This window comes from Arachis hypogaea, chromosome 4, assembly GCF_003086295.3.
Source record: "Arachis hypogaea cultivar Tifrunner chromosome 4, arahy.Tifrunner.gnm2.J5K5, whole genome shotgun sequence".
Taxonomy (NCBI): Eukaryota; Viridiplantae; Streptophyta; class Magnoliopsida; order Fabales; family Fabaceae; genus Arachis; species Arachis hypogaea.
Window position 1 is genome coordinate 83,610,243 of NC_092039.1, and position 17,294 is coordinate 83,627,536.

Sequence of the window (17,294 nt, forward strand, 5' to 3'; positions counted from 1 at the left end):
GAAGATCCTTATCAGTTCTTAACTGAATTCTTGCAAGTCTGTGATACTGTAAAGACGAATGGAGTTGATCCTGAAGTCTACAGACTCATGCTTTTCCCTTTTGCTGTAAGAGACAGAGCTAGAATATGGTTGGATTCACAACCTAAGGATAGCCTGGACTCCTGGGATAAGCTGGTCACTGCCTTCTTAGATAAATTCTTTCCTCCTCAAAAGCTGAGCAAGCTGAGAGTGGATGTTCAAACTTTCAAACAAAAAGATGGTGAATCCCTCTATGAAGCTTGGGAAAGATACAAGCAGCTGACCAAAAGATGTCCATCTGACATGTTTTCAGAATGGACCCTATTAGATATATTCTATTATGGACTCTCTGAATTTTCGAAAATGTCACTGGACCATTTTGCAGGTGGATCTATTCACCTGAAGAAAACGCCTGAAGAGGCTCAAGAACTCATTGACATGGTTGCAAACAACCAGTTCATGTATACCTCTGAGAGGAATTCAGTGAATAATGGGGTCCCTCAGAAGAAAGGAGTTCTTGAAATTGATGCTCTGAATGCCATACTGGCTCAGAACAAAGTGTTGACTCAACAGGTCAACATGATCTCTCAAAATCTGAATGGATTGCAACATGCATCCAACAGTACTAGAGAGGTAGCTTCTGAAGAAGCATATGATCCTGAGAACCCTGCCATGGCAGAAGTTAATTACATGGGTGAACCTTATGGTAACACCTATAACCCATCATGGAGAAATCATCCAAATTTCTCCTGGAAGGATCAACAAAAACCTCAACAAGGTTTTAACAATGGTGGACGCAATAGGCTGAATAATAGTAAGCCATATCCATCATCTTCTCAGCAACAGACAGAGAATCCTGAACAAAATAATTCCAATTTAGCCAATATAGTCTCTGATCTGTCAAAGGCCACTTTCAGTTTCATGAATGAAACAAGATCCTCCATTAGAAATTTGGAGGCACAAGTGGGCCAGCTGAGTAAGAAAGTCATTGAAACTCCTCCCAGTACTCTCCCAAGCAATACAGAAGAGAATCCAAAAGGAGAGTGCAAGGCCATTGATTTAATCAAAGTGGCCGAATGCACTAGGGAGGAGGAGGACGAAAATCCCAGTGAGGAAGACCTCCTGGGACGTCCCTCAAGCAAGAAGGAGTTTCCCATTAAGGATCCTGAGGAATCTGAGGCTCATACAGAGACCATAGAGATTCCATTAAATCTCCTTCTGCCATTCATGAGCTCTGACTATTATTCATCCTCTGAAGAGGATGAAGATGTGACTGGTGAGCAAGTTGCTCAATATCTAGGAGCTATCATGAAACTGAATGCCAAGCTATTTGGTAATGAGACTTGGGAAAGTGAACCTCCCTTGCTCATTAGTGATTTGGATACTTGGATTCAAGAAACTCTACCTCAAAAGAGACAAGATCCTGGCAAGTTCTTAATGCCTTGCACCATTGGCACCATGAGCTTTGAAAAAGCTCTATGTGATCTTGGGTCAGGAATAAACCTTATGCCCCTCTCTGTAATGGAGAAGCTAGGGATCATTGAGGTACAACCTGCCTTGTTCTCATTACAATTGGCAGACAAGTCAGTGAGACAAGCTCATGGGATAGTAGAGGACGTGCTTATAAAAGTTGAAGACTTTTACATCCCTGCTGATTTCCTAATCCTAGATACTAGGAAGGAAGATGACGAATGCATCATCCTAGGAAGACCTTTCCTAGCCACAGCAGAAGCTGTGATAGATGTCAACAGAGGAGAGTTAGTCCTTCAATTGAATGGAGAATACCTTGTGTTTCAAGCACATGGCAATCCCTCTGTGACAAAGGAGAATAAGCATGAAGAGCTTCTCTCAGTTCAAGGTCAAGAAGAGCCCACACAGTCAGACTCTAAGTTTGGTGTTGTGAGGCCACAACCAAACTCTAAGTTTGGTGTTCAAACCCCATATCCAAACTCTAAGTTTGGTGTTGGGACTAGACAACATTGACTTGATTACTCTGTGGCTCCATGAGAGCCACTGTCAAGCTATTGGCATTAAAGAAGCGCTTGTTGGGAGGCAACCCAATTTTATTTATCTAATTTTATTTTATTTTGTTTCTTTGTTATTTTTGTGTTTAATTAGGTACATGATCATGAGGAGTCACGAAAAAATCAAAAAAATTAAAAACAGAGTCAAAAACAGAGGAAAAAAATTTTTCACCCTGGAGGACGCACGGGCCGGCGTTCAGCGCCCAGAAGATGCATCTGGCCAGCGTTCAGCGCCAGAACAGAGCATCTTCCTGGCGCTGAACGCCCAAAACAAGCAACATCCTGGCGTTTAACGCCAGGATGCGCACGCAGAGGACAATCTGGCGCTGAACGCCAGAAACAAGCTTGAAACTGGCGTTCAACGCCAGAATCAAGCATCACATGGGCGTTTAACGCCCAGAACATGCACCAATGGGCGTTTGAACGCCAGAATGGTGCATGAAGGCAATTTACACGCCTATAGGGTAAAGGAATGGTATTTCTTTTCACCTCAGGACCTGTGGACCCCACAGGATCCCCACCTCAGGACCTGTGGACCCCACAGGATCCCCACCTACCTTTTCTTTTAATCCTATTCACACTCTCCTAATCCAAATCTCATTCTCAATGTCACCCTTCCCAAAAACCTTCACCAATCACATCAATTTCTCTTCCCAATTACCCCATGCACCATTCACATCAACCTCCTCTTCCCCATAAACCCCACCTACCCCCATTACATTCAAATTCAATTTCCCACCCATTCCCACCCAAATGGCCGAAACCTAACCCTCCCCCCTCTCCCTATAAATACCTCTCTTTTCTTCTTCATTTTCACACAACACTACCCATTCTTCTCTCATATAGCCGAACCCACTTCTCTCCCTCTCTTCCAAATTCTCTTCTTCTTCTTCTTCTACTCTTCTTTTTTTTTTTGCTCGAGGACGAGCAAATTTTAAGTTTGGTGTGGTAAAAAGCCTAAGCTTTTTATTTTTCATTCACCATCAATGGCACCCAAGACCGGAGTTTCCTCAAGAAAAGGAAAAGGGAAGGCAAAAGCTTCCACTTCCGAATCATGGGAAAAGGAGAGATTCATCTCCAAGAGCCACCAAGACCACGTCTATGATGTTGTGGCAAAGAAGAAGGTGATCCCTGAGGTCCCCTTCAAGCTCAAAAAGAATGAGTATCCGGAAATCCGACATGAGATCCAAAGAAGAGGGTGGGAAGTCATAACCAACCCCATGCAACAAGTCGGATTACTGATGGTTCAAGAGTTCTATGCTAATGCATGGATCACAAGGAACCATGATCAAAGTATGAACCCGAATCCAAAGAACTATCTCACAATGGTTCGGGGGAAATACTTAGATTTCAGTCCGGAAAATGTGAGATTGGCGTTTCATCTACCCATGATGCAAGGTGATGAACGCCCCTACACAAGGAAGGTCAACTTCAATCAAAGGTTGGACCAAGTCCTAATGGACATTTGTGTGGAAGGCGCCCAATGGAGAGTAGACTCCAAAGGCAAACCAGTCCAACTAAGAAGACTGGACCTCAAGCCTGTAGCTAGAGGATGGCTGGAGTTCATCCAAAGATCCATCATCCCTACAAGCAACCGATCTGAAGTTACTGTGGATCGGGCAATCATGATTCATAGCATCATGATTGGAGAGGAAGTAGAGGTTCATGAAGTCATAGCCAATGAACTCTACAAAATAGCTGACAAGCCTTCATACATGGCACGGCTAGCCTTCCCCCACCTCATATGCCATCTATGTTATTCAGCTGGAGTTATCATAGATGGAGATGTCTCCATTGAAGAAGACAAGCCCATCACCAAGAAAAGGATGGAGCAAACAAGGGAAGTCCCTCACGGCCCCCAAGGAGAACATGAGGAAGTTCATCAACAAATACCTCATGGAATGCACTTTCCTCCTAACAACTATTGGGAGCAACTCAGTACCTCCTTAGAAGACTTGAGCCAAAACGTGGAACAACTAAGGGTGGAACACCATGAACACGCCCTCACTCTCCAAGAAATAAGAGAAGATCAAAGAGCTATGAGAGAGGAGCAACAAAGGCAAGGAAGGGACATAGAAGAGTTGAAGAACATCATTGGTCCTTCAAGAAGAAGACGCCACTAGAGGTGGATTCATTCCTTGTTCTTTATTTTCTTTCTGTTTTCTGTTTTTAAGTATTATGTTTATCTATGTTTTTGTGTCTCTACTTCATGATCATTAGTGTGTAAACCATGCCTTAAAGCTATGAATAAAATCCATTAGTCTTTCACCTCTCTTAAAAGAAAAATGTTTTAATTCAAAAGAACAAGAAGTACATAATTTTCGAAATTATTAGTGAATTTGATTTAATTATATTGATGTGGTGGCAATAATTTTTGTTTTCTGAATGAATGAATGAACAGTGCATATTTTTGATCTTGTTGTCTATGAGTGTTAAAATTGTTGGCTCTTGAAAGAATGATGAACAAAGAGAAATGTTATTGATGATCTGAAAAACATCATGAAATTGATTCTTGAAGCAAGAAAAAGCAGTGAAAAAAAAATAGAAAGAAAAAGCAAGCAGAAAAAGCTAATAGCCCTTAAAACCAAAAGGCAAGGGTAGCAAGGATCCAAGGCTTTGAGCATCAATGGATAGGAGGGCCCAAGGAAATTAAATCCAGGCCTAAGCGGCTAAATCAAGCTGTCCCTATTCATGTGCTTGTGTCATGAAGGTCCAAGTGAAAAGCTTGAGACTGAATGGTTAAAGTCGTGATCCAAAGCTAAAGAGTGTGCTTAAGAGCTCTGGACACCACTAACTGGGGACTTTAGCAAAGCTGAGTCACAATCTGAAAAGGTTCACCCAGTTATGTGTCTGTGGCATTTATGTATCCGGTGGTAATACTGGAAGACAAAGTGCTTAGGGCCACAGCCAAGACTCATAAGTAGCTGTGTTCAAGAATCAACATGCTTAACTAAGAAAGTCAATAACACTATCTGAAATTCTAAGTTCCTAGAGAAGCCAATCACTCTAAACTTCAAAGGAAAAAGTGAGATGCCAAAACTGTTCAGAAGCAAAAAGCTACAAGTCCCGCTCATCTAATTAAATTAATATTCATTGATATTTTGGACTTTATAGTATATTCTCTTCTTTTATCCTATTTGATTTTCAGTTGCTTGGGGACAAGCAACAATTTAAGTTTGGTGTTGTGATGAGCGGATAATTTATACGCTTTTTGGCATTGTTTTTATATAGTTTTTAGTAAGTTTAAGCTACTTTTAGGGATGTTTTCATTAGTTTTTATGTTAAATTCACATTTCTGGACTTTACTATGAGTTTGTGTGTTTTTCTGTGATTTCAGGTAAATTCTGACTGAAATTGAGGGATATGAGCAAAACTCTGAAGAAGGCTGACAAAAGGACTGCTGATGCTGATGGAATCTGACCTCCCTGCACTCGAAATGGATTTTCTGGAGCTACAGAACTCCAATTGGCGCGCTCTCAACGGCGTTGGAAAGTAGACATCCAGGGCTTTCCAGCAATATATAATAGTTCATACTTTATTCGAAGAATGACGACGTAACTTGGCGTTAAACGCCAAGTACACGCTGCTGTCTGGAGTAAAACGCCAGAAAAACGTCATGATCCGGAGTTGAACGCCCAAAACACGTCATAACCTGGAGTTTGACGCCAAGATATGCCTTAGCACGTGAATTCATCAAGCTCAGCCCAAGCACACACCAAGTGGGCCCCGGAAGTGGATTTATGCATCAATTACTTACTCATGTAAACCCTAGTAGCTAGTCTAGTATATATAGGACATTTATCTATTGTATTAGACATCTTTGATCTCATCTTTGGTCTCAGTTTTGTTTTATTCTTCATCTTAGGGGATCATTGATCACGTTAGAGAGGCTGGCCATTCGGCCATGCCTGAACTCTTTGCTTATGTATTTTCAACGGTGGAGTTTCTGCACACCATAGATTAAGGGTGTGGAGCTCTGCTGTACCTCAAGTATTAATACAATTCTATCTTCTTTTATTCAAATCTCTCTTATTCTTATTCCAAGATATTCATTCGTACCCAAGAACATGATGAATGTTATGAGTCAGATTACCCTCATTATCATTCTCACTTATGAATGCGCGTGATTGACAACCATGTCCGTTCTACATGCAACAGAGCTTGAATGCGTATCTCTTAGATTCCCCAACAGAATCTTCGTGGTATAAGTTAGATAGTTGGCGGCATTCATCTGGATCCGGAAAGTCCAACCTTGTCTGTGGTGTTCCGAGTAGGATCCTGGGAGTCCGGAAAGTCCAACCTTGTCTGTGGTGTTCCGAGTAGGATTCCGATTATGAATGACCGTGACGTGCTTCAAACTTTAACCTGCTGGGCGTTGGTGACAGACGCAAAAGAGGGATTCTATTCCAGTAGGAGCGGGAACCAACCGGTGATTAGCCGTACTGTGACAGAGTGCGTTAGCATAGTTTTCACTGCGAGGATGGGATGTAGCTATCAGCCATGGGTGATGCCTCCAGACTGGTTAGCTGTGCGAGTGACAGCCGCACAGGTTATTTCCCCGTGAGGAATGAAAGTAGCCACAGTTGATGGTGAACCCCTATACAAAGCTTGCCATGGAAAGGAGTAAGAAGGATTGAGTAGAAGGAGTAGGAGAGCAGGCGTCCAAGAGCTCTACAGCATCTCCATCCGCTTATCTGAAATTCCCACCTTTGAATCTGCATAAGTGTTCTATCCCTTTTATTATTTATTTCTTTTTATTATTCCTATCCTCAAACCCATAAATAATGTTTAATTTGCCTGACTGAGATTTACAAGGTGACCATAGCTTGCTTCATACCAACAATCTCTGTGGATTCGACCCTTACTCACGTAAGGTTATTACTTGGACGACCCAATACACTTGCTGGTTAGTTGAACGAGATTGTGAAGAAAATAAACAATGCCCTCAGAGTATACATCTTTTATAAATCCAATTACAAGAAAAAAGGGAATCACAATTTCGTCCACCACAACCTACCAGAGGCTAATGAACAAAGTGTTCTCAGAGCACATCGGATTACAGCTGGAGGTGTACGTCGACGACATGCTGGTAAAGACACAAGAAGACAAAAACTTGCTGACCAACCTCACCAGTATCTTCGGTACCCTCAGAAAACACAACATGAGACTTAACCCGACAAAGTGCACCTTCGCCGCAGAGGCCGGAAAGTTCTTGGGCTTCATGCTGACTCAAAGGGGCATCGAAGCAAACCCGGACAAATGCCAAGCGATACTCAATATGAAGAGCCCGACGTGTGTCAAAGAAGTACAACAACTGAATGGAAGGCTAGCCGCCCTATCAAGATTCTTAGTAGGATCAGCAATAAAGTCACTACCTCTCTACTCACTCCTAAAGAAAGGGAAACCCTTCTCATGGACCCCGGAGTGCGAAAAAGCCTTTCAAGAATTCAAGGAATTCCTCGGGCAGCCACCAATCCTAACCCGACCTTTAAAAGGAGAAGAGCTCGTACTATACCTCTCGGTTGGACATCGAGCAGTCGCTTCAGCATTAATACGAGAAAATGACCAAGGACAACACCCCATATACTTTGTAAGCAAGGCACTACAAGGGGCCGAATTAAACTATCAGAAGATAGAAAAATTCGCCTACGCCCTAGTGTTCATAGCCCGGAGGCTCCGTCCCTACTTTCAGGCCCACACCATCAAAGTCCGGACAAACCAACCCATGAGACACATCCTCCAAAAAACAGACCTGGCAGGACGAATACTGCAATGGGCGGTGGAGCTGTCCGAGTTCGACCTCCACTATGAAACCCGGACTGCCATAAAATCTCAGTATCTAGCTGAATTCATCGCAGAATACACTGAGACTCCTGGAACCCCACTCTCATGGAACCTGTATGTTGACGGGTCCTCAAACAAAACTGGAAGCGGAGCCGGGGTTATACTCGAAAGCGACCAAGGAACGCGGATAGAACTATCCCTAAAATTCGAGCTCCAGGCTTCGAACAACCAAGCCGAATACGAGGCCCTACTAGCAGGCCTAAAGCTAGCCGAAGAGGTCGGAGCCCAGAAAATCACGATCTTCAGCGACTCCCAGGTCGTCACATCACAAGTAAATGGAAGCTACCAGGCCAAAGACCCCACCATGAAAAAATACCTGGATCAAACACAGGCACAACTACGCCACTTTTCAGAGATACAGATTCAGCATATACCTCGGGAACAAAACGCCCGGGCAGACGCCCTCTCAAAGCTCGCCAGCACCAAGCCCGGAGGCAACAACAGAAGTCTCCTCCAGGAAACCTTACAATCCCCCTCAGTGCTAAGAGAGGAAGAAACGCTAAATATATCCAACCAACAGCAAGGATGGATGACCCCCATACTCAACTACCTGAAGTCGGGAACTCTTCCCGCCGAAAGAAAGGAAGCTAAAAGACTCACGAAAGACGCCCAGAATTATACACTAATTCACGACGTATTATACAGAAGAGGATTCTCAAATCCCCTCCTTAGGTGCGTCCCGACCTCAGAAACAAAGAACGTCCTCGAAGAAGTCCACGGAGGCATGTGTGGGAACCATCTCGGAGCTCGGGCATTATCCAAAAAAGTAGTCCGAGCCGGGTTCTACTGGCCGACCTTACAGAAAGACGCAACGGAATTTGTGAAAATATGCCCCCCTGCCAAAAACACGCCAATTTCCACAAGGCACCGCCCGAAGACCTTATCAGCATCACCGCACCATGGCCCTTCGCAAAATGGGGACTTGACCTACTCGGCCCGTTCCCCCAAGGACCGGGGCAAGTCAAATACCTCATAGTAGGGGTCGACTACTTCACAAAGTGGATCGAAGCTGAACCCCTAGCCACCATTACGGCTCAGAAAAGCCGCAAATTCCTATACAAAAACATTGTCACAAGGTTCGGAGTCCCCTACTCCATCACAACAGACAATGGAACACAGTTCACGGACACAAGTTTTCAGAACTTGGTGGCCGAACTAAAAATCAAACAGCAATTCACCTCAGTCGAGCACCCACAAGCCAATGGACAAGCAGAGGCCGCAAATAAAGTCATCTTGGCCGGGTTAAAACGAAGACTCCAATAGGCCAAAGGGGCATGGGCCGAGGAGCTCCCCCAGGTACTATGGGCATATCGGACCACCCCACACTCTACAACGGGAGAATCGCCATTCCGACTAGCTTACGGGATGGAGGCAATGATTCCTATTGAAATAGATGAAGGGTCACCCAGAGTCATCTTCTACAGCGAAGAAGGTAACCCGCAAGCACAAAAGGAAGAACTCGACCTCCTCCCCGAGGTCCGAGAAAGAGCCCGGGTCCGAGAAGAGGCCTTAAAATGGCGAACGGCCCTCAGATACAATCAGAAAGTAATAAAGCGAAGCTTCCCCATTCACGACCTGATTCTAATCCGAAATGACATCGGAACACAAAAGTCGGGAGAAGGAAAGCTAGCTGCAAATTGGAAAGGACCCTACAAGGTAACGGAAGTCTTAGGAACAGGCTATTACAAAGTATCCGACCTAGAAGGCAATGAGCTGCCCAGGGCCTGGCACGCCTGCAATCTAAGACGGTACTACAGCTAGAAAAATTTAACCCGAGGTGTACTCTTTTTCCCTACAAGGGTTTTTTAATGAGACACCCGGTCAAGTAAGGCACCCGACCTAGTCAAGGGTAAACACTCTATAAATATTCTTTCTTTTTTAATACTAATCAAATTTTTCTATTTTCTTTTCTTCTGCCTCATGATGAAACAAATCTTGAAAAGTACCCCGCCAAGGCGCATTAATTTATGCTCGGCAAAACGCAAAAAATCATTTGCCAAGAGACCACACAAGGTCGGCAAAGATAAAGCGACGAGGTTCAAATTAATGTGAGAAGTTATAAAGCAACTCTGAAAAGGCTCAAAAAGCCAAATAAAAAGAGATTACAAAAATAACTTAAAAGGCCGACCAACGACAAGGTCGGACCCAACAAAGGGAGGTACTCGAACGCCCGAGGTCCGAGAAAAAGCCCGGATCCAAGAAAGACGCCTTAAAGCGGCGAAAGCTAAAGATTTCGAAAACGCTTACTAAAAAGTTGCTATACAAAAACAACTAAAAAGTACAAGCGAAAAAACGAAATCAAAGGAAGAGGTAAAACAAAAGTTTCAAGCGCTAGCTAAAAGGTTGTTATCCAAAAACAACTAAAAAGCATAAAAGTGGAACAAAAAGTCAAAACGCGAACAAAACACCGCATAATAAGCTAAAAAGTTACTGCAAGTAGCTAATAGCAAAAAGGCGTCCAAAGCGTTCACAGAAACCATCCAAAAACAAAGAAGCCCACAGGCCGGGCAAAAAACCAAAAATAAAAGATTACAGAGGATCAAGGTCCTTTCCGGACTCCACATCAACAGAAGGCTGCGGAGGAAACATAGAAATCGGGACTGCATCAACGGCACCGTCATCCCGGTTTAAAACCTCCACACCAGATCCATTCCCGGCCAAAGATGAAGTCGGGTTCGCAACCGGAACTTTGGGGTCGGACACCGGAACCTCATCCTTGTTGGGAGCAGGAACAATCTTTCCCTCCACAACAACGTTATCCGTACTGAATAAGCTCAGATCCAGGTCAGGAGCAAGAACCCGGACCTGAGCCTTCAAATTTTCAAACATAGCATCCATACCCTTAGCCACATGACCTTCTAGCTCGTAAAACTCATCCTGAGCGGATTGCAACCTCTCCTTCGTCTCCACAAGCTCGGCATATATCCGAGTATAATTCTCCGTCGCCGCCTTCGCCATCTCCTCAGATGCTTTCGCTGCCGCCACAGCCGCGGTAGCTTTAGCTTTCTCTTTCTCCAAAGAGGCCTCCAGCTCAGTAATCCTAGCAGCCTTCAGCTCACTAATCCTCTCGAACTCAGACTGAGCCTTCTCAAGTCGGGAGCTGGTCGCACCAATGGGGGATTTCTTGAACTCCCGGGCAATAGCAGCATGAAGACTAGCCATCCGGACGCAGCTCCGCGCCATATACTGAAAATGGTGCTCCATAGACACATCATCAGTAGAAATAAAAGTCTGAGGGAGAATATGCTGTTCAATCCAACCAAGAGCATCGAAATCCTTATCGTTAAAACCCGCAAGCTCTTGAGAGGTCTTCTGCTTCTTGGGAGGAGGACCCGAGGACGGAGGAGGAGAAGAAGTAGCAGGCCCAGAAGTCGGAGGATCTTGATTTATAGCTCAGAACTGGGGAGTCGGAATAGTCTTCGACCGAGTAGTAACACCCACAGTAGTCTTCTGCGGATAAGATCGGGCAGAAGCCTCCCCAGCCTCGATATTTCGAGCAGCCACAGACTTCTTTGTCCGACGAAGGAACTTCATGGAATCCGCCTGAGAAGACATCTCTGCAGAAATAAAAGAAAAAGGATTACCACATCAGAAACTCCACCAAAACAAGCAAAACCAAAATACTAAAAAAAGATGAATCTCGGAGAGGTCGGGAACTACCTAACTCGGAACGGAGAAGGCTTGGATCTCCCAACATTTTCTTCGTGTCCAAGTGAGGTGCCCGACCCCATAAACTGCTCACCACACCCACAAAGGCCTGCTCCACCTCATCTAGACTCTCAAAGGTATACTTAGCAGACACTACATTCTCCTGCCAACAAAGAGGAAAGGAAGGCTCCCCACTCTCATCTAGAAAGAAAGGTCGGACGTCTCCAGTAGCCCGGACCTTGAAATAAAAGTTCTTAAAATCATGAAAGGACTCATCATAAAGGGTACAAAACTTCCTTCCCTGGTTAGCCCTAAAAGAGACCCAAGATACCTTCCCACCACCCGACCCTGGCTTCGTCAACACAAACAAGTAGGAAAAAAGAGAAATAGAGGGAGCGACGCCCAAAAACTGACACAAAAGTTGAAACAGCTTTAAAAACGCCCAAGAATTTGGATGGAGCTGCGTAGGGGCAAGGTTACAAGACCATAACACCTCGGACTCCAGGTCGGTAAAGGGAAGTCGGACACTCAGCTTAGAGAAAAAACAATCATAAGCATAAAAGAAGAGCTTCTCGGAACTATCTAAGGGCGGGAAGCACACTCTCTCCTCGGAATCCGGGGCTACTAGTTCATAATCCCTCTCAGACTCTCTATTTTCACATATGCTACAGTGCCTACGGAACCTAGCTAAATACTCAGAATCTACCACAGAAGGGACTCTTAGAGGAAGAGGGTCTACCCAACCAAGACCACATGGAATCTTGGTCGACATCGCTTGAAGAACCTTTCGAGACATAAAATTCTTACCTACAAAGAAGAATAAAACAGCAAGCAAAAAATCACATAAAGTAGACAGCGAAAACCCATTCAGCAAAGCAAGAAACAAAAACCCGAACGAAGAAAATGCGGCAGCCCGGAACAAAACACCAGAGAACAAAAAGAGCCCCCCCATATACAAACAAACAAGCAATGGCGGCGCCTCTTTCGGGGCAACCCAGGCATAAAAGAAAAAGAAACAAACAAAGAGCCACACAAAAGAACAGAAGCATATGTGCACAAGAAAAGAGATGGGAACAAACCTGGAAGAAAGAAACGAAGACGACGAGCTCCGAAGCAAGGAGAACGGAACGGCGGCGCAGAGGAAACCCCGGAAAGACACACGGAAAGATTCGGGGAAGAAGAACAAAAAGAAAGAAGAAACGGTGCTCGAAAAAGGAGATGGCGAAACTTAGAAAAACAGGAAGGGAACAGAATAAATGAAGAAAAAGGAAGGGAGCAAATAAATAATGCCTTCACAGAGCCCGAACGGAAATCGAGGAGAAACGGTAAAATGCAATAAATGCAGGAACGGCCATTTTTTGAATTTTGAAAAACTACTATGCCCGAGCTCGACCTCCCAAAAAGGACGAACTCGGGCAGGGGCACTGTTCATACCCTGACCGGGCTCCTCCAACTCGGCAAATTCATAAAAGGTCCGACCTCGTCCTAAGGCTCACGCCTAAAGGTCGGACCTCGGGTCAATAAAGCAAGGAAGGCCCATCAAAAGGAACGCAGCCCAAAACCTAAAGGCCGAAAAGGCCTAGAAGAGGCGGTTCCACAAAGATAGAGATAAAAACTCCCAAAGATAAGATAAGATAAGAATATCTTATCCAGGGAAGATCACGGCCAACTACTATAAATACACTGGAGCACCCAGGTATGGCATTCATTCCACATTCTACACATATCTGCTTGGACCCATGCTAACTTAAGCATCGGAGTGTCATTGCAGGTACAACCCCCAACCACTCCACATATCAAGCTCGGGTCCCTGAACCCCCCACCTCGGGCCTTTCAAGACGACCGAGCTACACGTTTCAGGTAACCCCCGGAACAGACACCAAACTTAAAATTTTTAGAAAATCAAACACAAATTTTCGAAAATTTTAAGGGAAAAACACAAAGAGGATACCAAACTTAGAATTTTTAAAGATCAAAAAGAGACTAAGGACATGCAAATTCGAAAATTAAAAGAAAAGCAAAAGCATGCAATTGACACCAAACTTAAAATGTGAAACTAGACTCAACTAAAAGACTCTAAACCAACAAAAATAAAACAGTCCTAATCTAAGCAACAAGATAAGCCGTCAGTTGTCCAAACTCGAACAATCCCCGGCAACGGCGCCAAAAACTTGGTGCACGAAATTGCAATCACACTTTTGCAACTCCGCACAACTAACCAGCAAGTGCACTGGGTCGTCCAAGTAATACCTTGCGTGAGCAAGGGTCGATCCCACGGAGATTGTCGGCTTGAAGCAAGCATGATTGAATGAGAAACAGTAGTAATTGCATTAATCCATCAAGACACAGCAGAGCTCCTCACCCACAACCATGGGGTTTAGAGACTCATGCCGTGGAAGATACACAAAGAAACGTGTAGAGTGTCATGAGGTACAGATACAATGTCAAAAGATCCTATTAATAGTAAACTCGTAACCTAGGGTATACAGAGATGAGTAAATGACGTAAAAAACCACTTCTGGGTCCACTTGGTGTGTGCTTGGGCTGAGCAATGAAGCATTTTCGTGTAGAGACCTTTTCTGGAGTTAAAGGCCAGCTTTTATGCCAGTTTGGGCCACCCCCTCCTTTTTAAATACAATTTTGGCCATCCCCATACCTCCACCATTCGAATCTGTCTCCCCTTCTTTTCCTCTCCTTTCCTTTCTTTTGCTTGAGGACAAGCAAACCTCTAAGTTTGGTGTGTTTTTCCATGATCACTGAGTAAAACCTCACCAAGATCATGGCCCCTAAAGGAAAACAAACCACTATAAGAGGCAAGAAAGAGAATAATCCAAAACCACTTTGGAATCAAGAGAGGTTCTTAACCAAAGAACATGCAAACCATTACCACAAAATAATGGGTTTGAGGTCAGTGATCTCGGAAGTTAAGTTCGATATGAAAGAAGACAAATATCTAGAGATCCAAGAACAGATTCGAAGCAGTGGTTGGAAAATCCTAGCTAATCCTGAAACAAAGGTTGGAAGAAACATGGTCCAGGAATTCTACTTAAATCTGTGGCTAACAGATAAACAGAGAATGACAGAAACCGCCTTCCAAACCTTTCAAACTATGGTCAGAGGGAAGACTATTTACTTCCACCTTAACAAAATAAGAGAGGTCTTTAAACTGCCTCAGCTACAAGATGATCCAGATCCTTTAATAGAAGAATGGTGAGAGTAGATAAGCGTTTGGACCAAGTTCTAGAGAACATATGCCTCCCTGAAACTAAGTGGATAACCAATTCAAAAGGTGTCCCAAACCAACTCAAGAGAGGAGATCTTAAACCAGTCCCTAGGGGCTAGTTGGACTTCATTGGGCATTCTATACTGCCCACTAGCAACCGTTCTGAGGTCACTGTCAAAAGAGCAGTGATGATTCATTGCATTATGCTGGGAAATGAAGTGGAGATTCATCATTTGATTTCTTGTGAGATTTACACAATTACAAACAAGAACTCCACTGAAGCCAAATTGGCTTATCCAAGCTTAATCTCTCTACTATATAAAGATGCTGGGGTAAAGACGGGAGTGGCTGAGTTTATCTCAGTCGAGCATCCAATCACTAAAAAGTCAATGGAGGGACAACAAGTGCATGACAACTCCATCAAGAGGAGAGCACAGGAATTCCTCCCAGAAATCACTCAAATTGACTACTGGGCCCGCTTAGAACCATCTTTCACCAAGTTACAAGAAGCTATGGATCAACTTAAAGAAGAACAGCAAAATCAAAATAGCATGCTATGCAAACTGCTTAAGGAATAAGAAAAGCAAGGGCATGAGCTACAGGAGCTGAAGCGCCAGAAGCTCTCCCTTGAGGGACCAGACATCCCATAGATTGAAGGAGCATCCATCTCCCAAAATAAAGGTTGTTGAGTCCTAATCTTAAACCTGTGATGACTTTTATTATTAGAACCTTATCTTAAGAATTACATAAGTATTAGTAATTAGGGTCTTTATTTTTATTTATTTTTATTTTTATTATCTCCAAAAAGCTATAATTTATTCCTCTCATCATCACTAAACATAAATAAAATAGTAGATTTTCTTTAGAATAAGAAGGCAATTATTTCAAGTTTTCAATAAGAAAAATTCTAATTATTTTTATGTGGTGGCAAAACTTTTTGTCTTCTGAATGAATACTTGAACAGTGCATATTTTTTATAGTGAAGTTTATGAATGTTAAAATTGTTGGCTCTTGAAATAATAATAAAAAGAAAGAGAAATGTTATTGATAATCTGAAATATCATAAAATTGATTCTTGAATCAAGAAAAAGCAGTGAAAAATACAAAGCTTGCAAAAAAAAAACCAAAAATAAAGAAAAAGCAAGCAGAAAAACCCAATAACCCTTTAAACCAAAAGGCAAGGGTAAAAAGGATCAAAGGTTTTGAGCATTAATAAATAGGAGGGCCCAAAGGAATAAAATCCTGGCCTAAGCGGCTAAATCAAGCTGTCCCTAACCATGTGCTTGTGTCATGAAGGTCCAAGTGAAACGCTTGAGACTGAGTAGTTAAAGTCATGATCCAACGTAAAAGAGTGTGCCTAAGAACTCGGGGCACCTCTAACTGGGGACTCTAGCAAAGCTGAGTCACAATCTGAAAGGTTCACCAAGTTATGTGTGTGTGGCATTTATGTATCCTATAGTATTACTGGAAAACAAAATGCTTGGGGTCATAGCCAAGACTCATAAAGTAGCTGTGTTCAAGAATCAACATATTAAACTAGGAGAACCAATAACACTATCTGAATACTGAGTCCCTATAGATGCCAATCATTCTGAGCTTCATAGGATAAATTGAGATGCCAAAACTGTTCAGGAGCAAAAAGCTACTAGCCTCGCTCATTGGTGCACGAAATTGCAATCACACTTTTGCAACCCCGCACAACTAACCAGCAAGTGCACTGGGTCGTCCAAGTAATACCTTACGTTAGTAAGGGTCGATCCCACGGAGATTGTCGGCTTGAAGCAAGCTATGGTTATCTTGTAAATCTTAGTCAGGATATCAGAAATTATCAGGATTGATTGTGAAAAGCAAAAGAACATGAAATAAGTACTTGTTTTGCAGTAATGGAGAATAGGTTGAGGTTTTGGAGATGCTCCATCTTCTGAATCTCTGCTTTCCTACTGTCTTCTTCTTCAAGCACGCAAGGCTCCTTCCATGGCAAGCTGTATGCAAAGGTTTCACCGTTGTCAGTGGCTACCTCCCATCCTCTCAGTGGAAATGTTCAACGCACCCTGTCACGGCACGGCTATCCATCTGTCGGTTCTCAATCAGGCCGAAATAGAATCCAGTGATTCTTTTGCGTCTGTCACTAACGCCCCGCCCTCAGGAGTTTGAAGCTCGTCACAGTCATTCAATCATTGAATCCTACTCAGAATACCACAGACAAGGTTTAGACCTTCCGGATTCTCTTGAATGCCGCCATCAGTTCTAGCTTATACCACGAAGATTCTAATTAAAGAATCCAAGAGATATCTACTTAATCTAAGGTAGAACAGAGGTGGTTGTCAGGCACATGTTCATAGTTGAGAATGATGATGAGTGTCACGGATCATCACATTCATCCAGTTTAAGAACAAGTAATATCTTAGAATGGAAGCAAGCATGATTGAATGAAAAAAGTAGTAATTGCATTAATCCATCAAGACACAGCAGAGCTCCTCACCCCCAACCATGGGGTTTAGAGACTCATGCCGTGGAAAGTACACAAAGAAACGTGT

General features: G+C 43.4%; 1 non-coding gene across 1 annotated transcript; it reads right to left on the reverse strand.

Moving 5' to 3' along the window:
* Positions 1–219: 219 nt before the first annotated feature.
* Positions 220–323, reverse strand: LOC112798663 (small nucleolar RNA R71). Its single transcript, XR_003200265.1, has one exon. It is a non-coding gene; the product is annotated as a small nucleolar RNA R71 (small nucleolar RNA).
* Between the last annotated feature and the right edge of the window lie 16,971 nt (positions 324–17,294).